The sequence below is a fragment of the Mobula hypostoma genome, chromosome 19 (assembly GCF_963921235.1).
Source record: "Mobula hypostoma chromosome 19, sMobHyp1.1, whole genome shotgun sequence".
Lineage (NCBI taxonomy): Eukaryota > Metazoa > Chordata > Chondrichthyes > Myliobatiformes > Myliobatidae > Mobula > Mobula hypostoma.
The window spans coordinates 39,967,060-39,980,423 of record NC_086115.1 but is presented as its reverse complement, the minus strand read 5'-3'; the positions used below and the strand labels follow the sequence as shown (position 1 = coordinate 39,980,423).

The 13,364-nt window shown below is 40.8% G+C and overlaps 1 protein-coding gene across 4 annotated transcripts in view; it reads right to left on the bottom strand.

The window, feature by feature from the left end:
- LOC134358730 (heparan sulfate glucosamine 3-O-sulfotransferase 1-like) overlaps window positions 1-13,364 on the bottom strand; it is a 199,799-nt gene that overhangs the window by 42,307 nt on the left and 144,128 nt on the right. The window contains exon 1 of one of the 4 annotated variants that reach the window (XM_063071192.1): window positions 1,704-1,720. The exons of the other annotated variants lie outside the window; for them this stretch is intronic. The gene's annotated coding sequence lies outside the window, so the exon portion shown is untranslated. Of the gene's footprint in view, window positions 1-1,703; window positions 1,721-13,364 lie in introns of those variants that run through there. 4 annotated transcript variants of the gene reach the window in all.

Sequence of the window (13,364 nt, the reverse complement as noted above, 5' to 3'; positions counted from 1 at the left end):
CCTCATCCCATTGGCTCGCAACTGGACCATAGCCCTCCATACCCCTTCCATCCATGTACCTATCCAAATTTCTCTTAAATGTTGAAAGTGAAACCAAATCAAACACTTCCACTTGCAGCATGTTCCTCACTCTCATCACCATCTGACTGAAGAATTGCCTCCTCATGTTCCCCTCAAACAGTTCATCTTTCACTCTTAACCCATGATATCTAGTGCTAGTCTCAACCCAACCTCAGTTGAGACAGCCTGCTTCTATTCACCATATAAATATCCCTCACAATTCTGTATACCTGTATCTAACCTCCCCTCATTTTCCTAAATTCTAGCGAATGAAGTCCAAACCTATTCAACTTTTCCCTATAACAGAGTCCAAGAGGGTGATAACCTTGTCGTGCTATGGAGGCTTGTGTGCCTCAATGACCTGGAGGGCTATGTTGGCTGGAGTCAGGGCTTTATGCTTTGGCTCTTGGTAAGGGCACCCATGCCAAACAGGCAAAGGGTAGAGGCCAGACTAATAGCGGTCTCCTGGTCCTCCAGGTTTGGGGGTTCAGCTCAGGGCTTAGAACCCTGACTGGTAAAACGAAATTGTTACAGAAACAGCAATGAAGAATTCTGAGTGTGATGGCATTCCTGAGTATCCATCTGGGACTTGCATGACTGACAGTAGTGAAAACTGCGAGGAACCTACTAACGTGATGAAGGAAGCCCTGAACACTGCCAGAGAAGGAAGCCCTGAGCACCTTCATTGCTACCCTAAATGCCAGTGTTGTAGCTGAACTTGTTGCTTCTATATCGATACATTTTTCTTCTGTCTGTTACACCACTGGTATTTAGGGCAGCAATGAAGCACTTCTGGCTGTGTTCCAGGATTCCCTCATTGTGTCAGTAGCGTCAGTTTTTTTTGTCACTACTGTCAATCAGGCAAATCCCTGGTGGAGACTCAGAAATAGTCATTCTGAGATGTAGAAGGATTCTTCATTGCTGATTTTGTTTTACCAGTCAGGGTTGTTAGCCCTGAGCTGACCCCTCGAACCTGGAGGATTGATGGACTACTCTTAGTTCGGCCTCTACCCTTTGACCTGTTTGGCATGGGTGACCCTACCAAGAGCCAAAGCATAAAGTTTTGACTCCAGCCAACATAGCTCTCTGGGTCATTGATGCATGCAAACCTCCAGTTTATGACAAGGTCGTGGTCCTCTTGGAAATACAGATTCATAGTTGGGATTTAAAGCTGTAAATATTGTTCCAATAGCAATCCATATTTCACTAAAATATCTGATCAAGAGAGATTGTGGAACACTGTACTCAGATTCTACTGCACATGAAAATTTGTCTCTATTTTCCATATAAGAACATAAGAAATAGAAGCAGGAGCAGGCCTTCCAGCCCATCGAGCCTGCTCCACCATTCAATAAGTCCATGATCTGACCATGGACTCATCTCCACCCATCTGCCTTATCCTCATAACCCTTAATTCCCTTACTACGCAAAAATCTATCCAACCTTGTCTTAAATACGTTTACTGAGGTAGCCTCCACTGCTTCATTGGGCAAGGAATTCCACAGATAGCTCTTTGTTAGCACGCAAGCCACAATATTAACTCATGATTCTACATGAGAGCCACTTTCAGCAGTGACAGCTGTCAAGACTGCATCATGCTCCATGCTTTTCCCATTCTTTCTTGATGTAGAAATGCATCTCACCTCAAAAAAACCCTTCTTTCATAGTGAAACCATCTTCATGTACCTCTCCCTGTTTTCCCCAGAGACTGAAGAACTGCGAAAAAAAACTCAAGAGATTAATCATTTTTATCTTTCTTGGATGGGATTGAGTAACTGAAGAGGGGTTTGGAAAGGTTGTCACTTTGGCTCAGAGGAATTAGTATAGGATACATAAGTGATTGTTTCTGGATGGGTTGGTAGGTGGAGTCACTGTAACCTGGCTTGTGAGGGGTTAGCAGGTGGGACACATGAGAATGTAGGTTGGGAAAGGTTATCAGTCCTGACCGAGGGTCTTGGCCAGAAATATCTACTCTTTATTCCTTTCCATAGATGCTGCCTGACCTCAGCATTCTGTGTGTGCTACTCTGCAGAATCTCTTGTGCTTTGAGAGACTCCGTCACCTGGTTTGTGAGGGCTTAACAGGAGAACTTAGGTTGGGAGAGGTTACCAGAGGGAGACATACAGACCCATAGTTTGGGAGGGGATCAGTAAGGAAAGCAGTTGATTCAGGAGAACATTTGAGGAGATCACAGCACTTGAGTTGGGAGATCAGTGGGAGACAAGCACTTGGTCTATAAATGGAACTAGGGGTGGAAAATCATAAACACAACGGAGGGCAGCATCTATGGAGGGGAATTACACTATCCATACTTGGGTTGTGAGCACTCAGCAGGGGACATACCACCACAGCATTTGTGAGGTGATTAAAGGTTGCATATAGCCCACCAGTAATACCAAACATAAAGCATCACAGCACATTCTAGGCTCCCCGGTCCACATTGCAGTGCCGACATTTTAACGTACTCTAAGATCAATCTACCCCTTTCTTAAATGCTCCTAATGTATCTGCTCTATCACCACCCCTGGCAGGCATTCCACAAGCCCAACACTCTCTGTGTAGAGAACTTACCTCAGACATCAGGACTATACTTTTTCTACTCACCTTAAAATTATGGCCTCTTGTATTGTAACACTATATTCTGCATTCTGTCTTCTTCTAAGCATGCAAAGAAAGGCTTTTTACTCTATTTCTGCACAGAATAATAAACTAACCCCTGTCATAAACCAATATAATTTTCTATTAGTTTGCGAGGGGCTTGAGAAAGAAACTGATGTTTAGGATGGAATGGAAAAATGTTGTAAGGCAGAGACCAAGTCTGGATGAAATAGTTTTGTACATTAAATAATGCTGGGTTGTGGGCCGGTTCTGTATGGAGTGGTAAAAGATGCTTTAGCTGTACGTTTGGTGATAAAGTTTGATAATTCTGGCAAAACACAACAGGACAATATGTACAAAGTTCCCTTACAATCCTCCTTCCAAGAAGACCACAAACTTGTCATAGGGTTTGGAGGCTTGTGTGCCTCAATGACCTGGAGGGCTATGTTGGCTGGAGTCAGGGCTTTATGCTTTGGCTTTTGATAGGGTCACCCATGCCAAACAGGTCAAAGGGTGGAGGCCAGACTAATAGTAGTCCAGTGGTTCTCCAGGTTCGGACATTCAGCCCTGACTGGTAAAACAACATTGTTACTGAAACAGCAATGAAGATTCCTGGGTGTGATGGTTTTCCTGAGTCTCCACCCAGAATTTACATGGCTGACAGCAGAGAAAATTAAAAGAAGCTACTGACTCAATGATGGAAGCACTGAATACCACCAGAGATGGAGGACCTTCATTGTTGCCCTAAATAGCAGCAGTGTAATAAGCAGGAAGTACCGTACCGTGCTCCAAAAGAGTGCTGAATATGAAATGATATCATTCCTTGACATGGGGTGGTAAGGCAGACTCACACTAGGAAATATCCAGCTCAATTTCCAGAGACATAAAAAGGACTCAGAAAAGGTATTATCCTGTTTCATTGGAAAATTAAAACGTCCTTAACCAATTGAACTTTGAACTAAAATGAGCAGTTTTCTTTTTAATATAGATCCTTTCAACATTTTGCAGGCTGGAACAGACATTTCAATCTTTATTTCATGTGTTCTTTTCTCTTTTGCAAGTGTTAACTTCATATTGATTATTACAAAATCTGGCATGGAGTGTACATCGGGTGAGGATGAGGTGGTTAGGAACTGATTTTGAGAATAAATTTAGTCATAGGTTTACAAAGATTACACGTATGTGACAATTTCAACCTGAGACGCTTCATGTTTTTAAATCAATGTTAGCTGCGTCATATACACTTAATGCTGTTAGCCTTTCTGATTTGTAGTACACCACACCTTGTCTTGGCCAGCTATTTCACTACTGAAGAACCATTGCTGGGCCTAATCCTTCCCTCATCACAAGTCTTTGACCGCACTCTAAATTGGGGTCACTGGGTACCAATTATGTGCAGGAAATATCTAACTTTCTCTTTCCCAACCCAGGAGCGTGAAGGGCAATTACAGGGCCACTCATGATTGCGGGTGAAAATAGGGATATCAGCATCAATTTACTAGTCTGTATGATCAGCTACTCACTGGATAAACTTAATGAACCATCAAGAGAGTAGCATAAATATTAAGTAAGGACAAACCTAGAGTTTCTCCTTTCATTATTACAAAGATATATTTGTTATTTGCTGTGAAATAATGGCATGTCAGAAGTAGCAACCAATATCCAAAATTTAAAAGTAATACTTAAAACATAGAGGTTTTTCCATCCTGTTGCTCAAAATTCAAGTGCACATATTTGTTCCCCTGTGATTTTCACAAAGAAAAAGCTAGGTGTAGAATCTTAATCAATAAATGCTCTTTGCAGTGAATCAGAGGGTAGAGCTCCACCGATAAGAAGGGATTACCTTCTTTAATATTTCATTTTTAGTTCCTTTTCAATCCTGTTTTGAATTTGCTGCAATAAATTGCACTTCCAGAGAGCAACCTTTATTGTATTTTCTAAGTAAGAACACAAAATAGTAGATTTTTGACATTCCATGGAACGTTTGGTCAGAGATCCTTCAGAATAAACTTGATCATGTTGTGATTGGGATCAGATCTTTCATGTCTGAAAGTAACACTAACAGGGCTATGGTTTCATAATATTTTGGCTTCTTTAAAATTGGAAGTGTTAAACTTTAACCTTTGTAGTAACAGAAATGATCTTTTTCACTGAAAAGCTGGAGCCTTGTTTTCCCTAATTGTTGATAAATACAAATTATATCTATGATTAACTTTTTCATTCTCTCTATATGATCTCAGTGTAATCTGTTAGTCTTTGTGCAAGGGAGAGGTTGGGGGAGTGGTCTGAAGTTTGCGAGATTTTATTTCTTTTTCTTGTCGTGCAGGTGGGTTTAATGTCTTTTTTAACTACTTATACGGTTTTCTGTATTCTATGGCTATCTGGAGAAGACAAATTTCAGAGTTGTATTCTGCATACATACTTCTATTAATAAAATTAACCTTTTATTAGACAAACTAGTGAACGTCTATCTATGGTCCCACTGCCATGGATCTCCAAAACTGTAAACAATGGCTTGGGAGCAAGAAAGATTAAATATCACAGATATCACAGAAAAATGTGGCATGAAAATGAGCCCTTTGGATAGCAGAATCTCTGCCAAATATCAACCACTGATTCATACTTAATCCTACATTCTCATCATCTGCCCCAAGATTTTGTCACACTCGGGGCAATTTACAGTGGCCAATTAATCTACTTGACAACACCATTTTGGGATGTGGAAGGAAACTAGAGTACCAAAATGAAAATCATGTGGTCACTGGGAGACCATACAAACTCCAAACTGAGAGCACTGAGGTCAAGATTGAATCTGGGCCTTTGGTACCATGAGGCAATTGTGCCACAAGCTGATCATTGTGCCACCTATGATTTAATCTAATCTCTGCACCACCATGTTAGGAGATTACTCTTTTATATTCTTTCCAATGTGAAAACTTGAACAAGTTCTGTCCACTGAGAGAAGGCTTTCTATCCTGCGGTTATGCAGCTTAGCTCCAAGGTCAGAGGTTAGGTTTGATGTGCGATATGATCAAATTGTTCTTGCCAGTAGCAGGCATCGAGTGGGAATGTAGGAATCTGTGTTAAGCCAAGAATCATGCCATGATGGAATGATTTATTTAATTGTGCAGCACAATAGGAAAATATCCAGGGTCTTGAAGAGATATTTATTAAGCTACCCTTCTGTTTTCCTCCCCAAACACCGAAATGAATATTCAATGTTATGAGCAACATCTGCTGAGTTCCTCTGGCATTTTGGGTGTTCTTCCAGATTCCAGCATCTGCAGTCTCTTGTGCCTTAATTGGATGACAGAGTTGAGACTTGATGTGTGGGGACTGGTAACTGGTGGAGTTGAGAGAGGTTCATCCAGAACACTCGCTCAGACTTACTGATGAAGCCACAGACAAAACAGTTCTGAGTTAAGAAGTCTGTGCCCATTTAGAACCAACCCTGACCCTTTCCAATCCCACTGACTTTCCACTCGTATTATTTGCATGTTATGAGGAATTACCACATATAACTATAAATTATATCATAAGGCGGGAGGAGAGAGAAGCAGCGCTCCGTGCGTGCGCAGCCCTCCGGTGAAAAATAATATCATATCTGTTAAATAAGGGCTGTGGACAATTCTGATTTGATGAAGATGGACGTGAAAGCTCAGAGGAGCATCTGGAAAAATTTCTGAAACGCTTGTTCACTGCTGTCGTTACTGCGCGATCAGGAATCTTTCGGAGGGAAGGCCTCAAAATCCCCGGCTTTGCCTGCTGTTGGCAACCGAGAAGGAGGTCGAATCGTTTGGATAGAGATGGCGCTCAGCACTCGGTGTCGGAGAGCTGATCAGAGCTCGAAGTTTTCCGATGACTCAGAGTCGGACCGTGGTTGGGTATGGCAGGGAGAATTTTTCTTCCTTCTCCTGTCTGCGTGAGATGTGGGACATTTGAGAGACTTTGAACTTTTACTGTGCTCATGGACTTCTTCATCAAGTTATGGTATTGTTGCACTGTTGTAACTATATGTTATAATTATGTGGTTTTGTTAGTTTTTTTTCAGTCTTGGTCTGTCCGGTGTTTTGTGATATCACACCGGAGGAAATATTGTATCATTTCTTAATGCACGCATTACTAAATGACAATAAAAGAGGACTGCGTTTCTTCATAATCTAAAAAAAAATTATAAATTATATGTAATGTCTTCTAAATATAAATATTCATGGAATTATGGTGAAAAAGATCAAGATTGATTGAAAACAGATTGGCAGATTGTTATTTAGAAAGAAAAGCTTGTCATTTACCTACCTTTATTTAGTTCTGATATAAAAAAAATCACCAACCTGGCATATTGTTATTCTTATTCTAGCTTCTGCCCTCTTTCTTTCCAGTCCTAATGAAGGGTAGTGGCCCAAAACATCAGAAGTTTATTTCCCTTCATAGATGCTGCCTGGCCTTCTGAATTCCTCCAGAATTTTATATATGTTGGTCAGGTTCTGTACAATCTCTTGTGTTCCTGGTACATTAATTTTGCTTCTCTCTCCTTAGATACTACCTGACCGGTCGAGTATTTCTGACATTTCCCGTTTTCATTATTGACAACCTCTGACTAGTGTAGTACAATGGAGATCATTTTATGGCTCTCAGTTATTTACAATTTATACTAATCACTTAGATGAAAATAATTGAGTGTTACCATCTATGATGATGATAATGAGAAAACAGTGTAAGGTGGAGATACAGTCTGCAAACCTTTGGAGTCAGTTTAAGTGAGTGAGAAAGAGAGTGATTGATGGAGTAATTTGGGAAAATATGGTAGAATTCTCTTTGGTAGAAGCAAAGGTAATCAGGTATTTTAACTGATAAGAAACTCGAAATTTTGGTTTGCAGAGGCATTTGCAGAACAGGGTTTGCAATTGCCATTATAAAAAGAGGATCAGAACCTGACCTCATGAATCCTTGAAAGTGAACTGACATTCAGCAAGATCTTGCTTGATTTTGATCCCCATAACCCTGAGCCCTTGGCATCCATCAATACAGCATATAAAGCAATTCTACATTGTCCTTAATCAGAATGGAATTGGAGTACAAAAGAAATTATGCGGAGATTTAAAGAATTTTGGGAAGACCATACCAGGTTTTACAACTAAGAAAGGATCTACCTGGATTTGGCTATGTTTGGTTATATGTCATGAATGTTTATAGAGTTGACCAGATTGAGATATACTACATCCTTAAAGAAATGAAGAGGGAAATTGTTGATAGGTCTGTTATTGATTAAGCATGGAATCTCCGGTTGATTGTAGAATTTACTTGGCTAATTCACACACTGTGGACATAGAGATTTGAAGATGTAATCAAGTTCAGTCCAGCTTGATGTTTTATGATCTTCTACACCTGTTTTATAAGCAAATTGCTAGAATCTGATCTTGCTACTAAACTGTCCAAATGCTAGGGATAATTAATCGCCATAAGGAATTCCTACTAATTGAACCTGACTGCAGGCCTTTGAGAAAGCTTCAAGAAGTACATTTTGAGAAATATTAAATTATACTTTAAAATCAAAATTGTCTGTACTAACTGCTATCATCCTATCTAAGAAGCACATGGTTTTGCTTTCTTTAACATGTAATTTTCAAGGAATTATTTGCAGATTGTGGATTAATTCTGCAATTAAGAAAGTTTTAAAAAATTATAAGCACATTTTCCAGTGCATTAATTACATTTTAGCAAGTAAGGTCGATAAGTATGTCAAAGAATATTTAAAATTAAATTACAAAAGATATATTTTAAAAAGAGTTGTTGATGGCAGATATTAAGTCTGTTGATACGACAGCAAGGAGAAAAAAAAATCAAAATAGATGTTATTTTAGGTACACCTTGTCATAGAAACAATGATTGATCAAAGGTGGGACTAACTCAGTTTTAATCAAGAGATTCTTTGCATTTTTGTAAAATACAAATAATGTGCTTTCCTCCTAAAGGAGCCCCAATTGAGATATTTATTAACAATGAATCAAGCATTATTGTTACAATCAGGAACAAATTTAGTTTTGAGGGCGGTCAATTTAGCATTAATAGCATCCTTCATATGCCTGAGTATCCTTGCTGTAGAACACGTGTTACACTCATGAGCTTAATCCACCATCCCCACCTCTGAATAAGGAGAAAGAAGCCACCCAAGAAACTTGAAGACCAACCTTCTTTTCAAGAAATGGAAGAACCACATGCTTTCACAGAGGGTTATACAAGTGAAACCCTGCTCATGGTAGCAGGTATTGGTGCAGAGCCACACTCAATAAAGACTCATACAAGTTCTGTCAAAGTTGCCTGCATTCCTGTATGTTCACCATTAGTCAGTACATGCTGGAACCAAGCCACTGAAAGAAAAATTGTAGGAGGTACAGAAATGGGCATGCCCCTTTCATTAGTAGGCAATTACATTGGCATAGCCAGAAATAGAGGAATTTTCTTGTTACTGGGACTGCCTTTTGGAAAAAAATGAAAAGATCACACTTACTTCTTAAGCACAAGAAGTACTCTAAGTATGACTTCAGAAATATTACACAGACAAGCAGGGAGAATAGATTGGATTGGGCATGTTCCAGCCAACATGACAGCACATAGTATTCCCTATTGGTGGAGGACAATTAATGAGGCAGCTCAGCTGGATACTACACTGTGCATTTTTAATAAGTTTTCTTCCAAAAAAAAAGAGCCATTTGGCCCATTGAGTCTATGTTGGATCTTAGAGCAAACCCATTAATTCCGCTGCCCCATTATTTTGTTGTGGCCCATTCTCTCTCCCACCACCTGCTATACCAGGATTAATTTACAGTGGCCTATTAACTAGCAGTCAGCATGTCATTGAGAACTAGGGGGAAACTGGAGCAGGGTATCTCAACAGTTACAAGGGGACCAAGCAAGTCCACATGGACTTGACTGGAAGCCAGGATTAAATGCAGGAGCCGTGGGACAGCAGAACTGCCTGCCGAGACTCTGTGCCGTCAGAATTGGATGATGATTGTCAAAGATACTCATGAAAGCTTCTAGTGTTGTGCTGTTAGACTTCAGGCATCATGAGTACCTGTTGTTTCATTTCCTATACCAGTTAAGAGAGAAAAAAATCTCATGACTACATACTATGCAAGACCTTAAAGTTTTTTCGAGCTGTGGTAACCCATGTGGCACCTGCATTTCAGCCTTACAGTGCTAACTGCTCCCTTAGGAGAAAGGAACAGGAAAACTGAAGCATGGAGTAATATTCAAAAAGCCTTGCAACTTAATTTGCCTCAATTTGCTGATGAATTGGCATCTGGTCCAAGAGAATTGTGCCTGGAAGCTGCTGTAGTTTCTCTGCGTTCTAAGAGTTCTTTCAATCACACTTTGATGATTGCCTTTATTCAATTTCTAAGACAGAAAAGATGCCTTGATTGCCTCTTGTATCAAATGTCCAAAAGAATGATGGGAAAGTATTGCCACTGTAATCAATATTACAGCTGAACAAGCGTTACTGCCTGCAAAATGTCAGGGAGAAGTGAAAGGAACATTTAATCCACTCGTTGCCCTTACATAGATATAGAAATAAAGGTCAAGTCGACACTGTCCTCCCTCCTGCTAGAAATCCCCAGATCCTGGGAATAAATTTTTTAAAATGCTGTCGTAATAAACTGACAAATTGTAATTCATAATGAGAAATTATCATGCCAGGTTGTTCACACTAGAACTACTGGCTTCTCTTCTTTGTAAAACCTTTACTATCAGTAAGCTTTGCTTCACCCTGTGCTATTTCAACCATAGCTCTTGGATTTTTTTTTGTCAGAATGTTGTGCTTAGAGAGCTTCAGTGAATGTTCATATGAGGTCACTCTCCACAACATTGGCTTCCCACTTGTCTAAAAGTATGTACCTTATATTCCATCTGAGTAACATCCAACCTGATGGCCAATCAACACCTTATATTCTGTCCGGGTACTCTTCAATCTGATGGTATGAATATCGATTTTTCCCACTGATGAACAGAATTTCACCTTTCCCCCCTTCCTCCCACTCTGACCTTTTACTTCTTCCCACATGTGACCCTCCTCCTTCCCTTCCTCCTACTGTCCACTCTCCTCTTCTATCAGGTTCTTTCATCTCCAGCCCTTGACCTCTCCCACCCACCTGGCTTCACCTATCACCCTCCAGCTAGCCTCTTTCCAATACATTTTATTTCAGGCCTCTTTCCCCTTCCCTCTCAATTCCTGAAGAAGGGTCTTGGCCTGAAACGTTGACTGTGTACTCTTTTCCATAGATGCTGCCTGACTGCTGAGTTCCTCCAGCATTTTGTGTGTGTTGCATTAAAAATACTGAGCATCACATTCTACATCTCTGATTGATATTGTTTTAGTAATGTATTAAGCATGAAGCTTCCCTGTATAATTAGCATGCCAGGCTATTTATTGGGTATTGCGTTTTTGTTACATAAATTATGAAGTATTTGTTTATCGACATGTTAATGTGACATATGGTGCACAGGAAAGAATGCAAGATTGAAAGATGTGCAGCCCGAGCATTGTCAACTTCCTCTCCTGGTTCAGTGCCACCACCTGTTCTTCTCCCAGCCCTCCTGTTTGGCTGTAGTTTTGGCTTTGAACTAAGCATGGTGAGAAGGTAAAGAAGGCAGCAGGATTTCTACCATTACGCTTGTAAATCTTTCAGGATTCAGATCTTTCTAAAGAAAATGGATGCAGATTTGTGCTCTGCATTAAAGGATACACTTATTTTTCCTTGATTGGCCGAGGAATTTCTTTGCTCGTTTTTAATAGGCTTAAAACAATGTTGCATGTTATCTGAAACTATCTCTAAATGCTCCAGAAAGATAGCAATCTTGAATTGTGAAGTGTATAGAGCAGCATTATTAGACTTCTCTGCATAATACCTCTCTATATTAGTTTCACAGTGCCACACTCTATTAATCTATTGCAATCTCTTGCAGCTGATAGCATTTTGCTCAGCAGCATCAACTCTGCATCTGGTGCTTAAAGGCACACTTCTGGTGGCAGTGCTTAACATACTGATGACACGATAACCGCAGGCTTTGATGAAGGACAGGTGGTGAGTGATGGGGGAACGGGAGAGTCACTGTAGTGGGGGAGTGCTCCTGAGGGCTAAGTTGGTGAAGAAGATTAGCTAGCAGAGGCATGTTCTTGAGCAAAGGTTAGAACATAGAACAGCACAATACAGTACAGGCCCTTTGCTGTTGTACTGACCCTCTAACCTACTCTATGATCAACCTAACCCTTCTCTTTCACATAACCCTCTGTTTTCTTTCATGCATGTGGCAGTCTAAGAGTCCCTTAAATGTCCCTAATGTAGCTGCCTTTATTGCCTCCCCTTCTCCAAGGATCTTATTAAATATACACAAGACACAGGTTCTACCTAACCAGTCATTTATCCAGCCCTCCATAAAGGTTGACAATACAGGTTTCCCCCGCTTTTTGAACGTTCGCTTTACGAAACCTCACTGTTACGAAAAACCTATATTAGTACCCTGTTTTCGCTAACAGGTGTTTTCACTGTTACGAAAAAAGGCAGCATCCGATAAAAAATCAGCGCACGAGAAAAAGCAGCGCACCGTGCGCCTCGAGCAGCCGCTCTCCCCCAGATTCGGAATGTCATTCTTGCTGGCATTACTTAAACGTGTGCCTGTGAGCAGCTATTTGCAAGATGAGTTCTAAGGTATCGGAAAAGCCTGAAAGAGCTCGTACGGGAGTTACACTTAGCGTAAAACTAGACATAATTAAGCGTTTTGATTGTGGTGAACGAAGTAAGGATAAAGTGAGTTTGGCTTGTGGAAGTTGACGAAGATAATGTTGAAGAGGTTTTGCCATCCCATGACCAAGAACTGATAGATGAAGGGCTGATGCAATTGGAAGAGGAAAGGATAACAATCGAAACCGAATGCGGTAGCGAACTGAACGTGAAGCAACTGCGTGAGATTTTCGCTGCAATGATAAAGTACGACTTCAATTTTGAAAGGGTACGTAAGTTTAGGGGATATTTTCAGGATGGTTTGAATGCTTACAAAGAAATGTATGATAGAAAAATGCGCGAGGCTCAGCAGTCAAGCAAGCCTTTCACATCAGCCACAGCAGCTGACGAACCTCGACCTTTGACATCGAGGCAAGCAGACATACGAGAAGATGAGCTGCCTGCCCTAATGGAAACAGACGACGATGAGATGACACCTCAGTGTCCCACCACCCCAACCCCCAGGCTGCGGACAGATACCGATCCGCGGAGAATGCAGCAGTAGCCGGGAGACACACAGCACATCTTTAAGAAAAAAGCCGAAATAAACATGCTAATTAATTAGGTGCTGCCCAGCACGTAATTGTCAGCCCAGATCAGAGGCGACGCCATCGGCAATCGCTTCTGATCTGGGCCAACACTTACATGCCGGGTGGCACCTAATTAATTAGCTTGTTTATTTCAGCTTTTTTCTTAAAGATGTGCTGTGTGCCTCCCGGCTACTGCTGCATTCCTGCATGCTTTGCGGCAATGTATCAGTTGGCGGCCTGGAGGGTGAGGGCCACTGCACCACCCCAACCTGCGATGACTCAGTCTAACACACCATCATCAGTGTGCTCGGCACTGTCCCAATTCCGGTAAGTGATACTACACTGTACATACATTATTTCTACTTTATATTGGCTGTGTATTTTTACGTGTTATTTG